The sequence below is a fragment of the Penaeus monodon genome, chromosome 30, assembly GCF_015228065.2.
Source record: "Penaeus monodon isolate SGIC_2016 chromosome 30, NSTDA_Pmon_1, whole genome shotgun sequence".
NCBI classification, from domain to species: Eukaryota; Metazoa; Arthropoda; class Malacostraca; order Decapoda; family Penaeidae; genus Penaeus; species Penaeus monodon.
In genome coordinates this window covers 28,023,897-28,025,390 of record NC_051415.1, presented here as the reverse complement: position 1 = coordinate 28,025,390, position 1,494 = coordinate 28,023,897, and positions in this window count along the sequence as shown.

Below are 1,494 nucleotides of genomic sequence, written 5' to 3'. Positions count from 1 at the left end.
TTCCCTTTCCATCACCCTCTCTCCTGTCCTTCTCTCCTTCATTTTCCCTTTCTTTCTGTCTCTCCCTCCCTCTTTTCCTCCTTCCCTCTTCCTCTCTCTCTCTTCTTCTCTCCATTCTCCCTTCCTATCTCTCCTTTCCTCTTTCCTACCTTCCCTTCATCCTCTCTCTCTCACATCTTCTCTCCATTCTCCCTTTTTATCTCTCCTTTCCCCTTTCTCTCCTTTATTTTCCCTTTCTATCTGTCATTCCTTCCCACTCTTTCTGCAGTTTCACTTGTTTATAAATGGCAGCTGATTTTGACCTAAAGAAGCCTCAATGAGAACCTATTTCAGAAAGTAACAAAGCAAAAGGTTAAGGTATCTCCCTAAAATTGCAAGGCAGCAAAGAACAGTGACTTCATTTACAGATTTTTTTTCTTATTTCCCCTTTGGAAAGACATTTAGTTTATATGTATGGGAAACAATTTTTCTGTTTCTTTTTTAATGGTTTCAGACTAGCAGGCTCTAGGATGTACATATTCAGAATCTATGGAAAGTAGGGTTTAAAGATATTGGATATTCTAGATAAGATGATTATATGAACCATATGAATACTCCCTACTTCTATTTTCGTAGAAATATTATTTTATTTAGCAAATACCTTTGTATATTTTTTTTTCTCTTTTGATGCTGTACAGAGTTGATAAAACTCAGGTACCTGCTGATATGTGTTCCTTGTTTGTAAAACATTTGGTCACAAGATAGAGCAGTAGCAGGTATGGATGATAATGCTGAAATGTTCAAATATTTGTAGTATGCATATGTGGCTTTTTTTTCTTCTTTTAAAGCAAATTGTTGAAGTGTCACTTTTTGGCTTGTAATTTATATAGAGATGTTGATATTTCTTGGCATATTTTATTTTTAGGTGTTGCTCTTTGTAACAAGATGCAGTTAGAAAGCAGTACTGTTGCTTGACCTTCCTGTGATTTATTTACAGAGAGGATTAAGTAAACCCCAACAAATGTTAATCAAATTTATTTTTGGTATATTGGCAGAGGTGGCAAGATCTTTTCAGGGTAGAAGGGGAGAATACTCAAGACAGTGAAAAAATGGAGGATATATTGATATTTGCTAAAGTGGGAGAAAAATTGTTAGTAATGATTTATTTAGGTCTTTATTATGTACAATGTAGTGTTTTGCTTGTTCTCTCAAGACCTGTAAGGGTGTGTCTTACCAAGCCATCAGTGAAGCTACTTTGTTAAATGCCAAGCGTATGTGTCTTTGTGTTTAGTTCTTCCTATGAGTGTGTTTGTGTACATCTTTTATATTTGTATATATTAAGATAGTTTGATGTATATTTGGTTTCTTCCCCTTGTGCACTTTGTAAATATACTAAACTTTATAACTGTCTTCCAAATCTTGAAATGGACCAATAAGTGTAGTTTTTGTGTGTTATTGCGTGTTTGGCATTAGGTAGTTAATCCTCCTTGTTTGATATTTGGAAGTGCCTTAAGA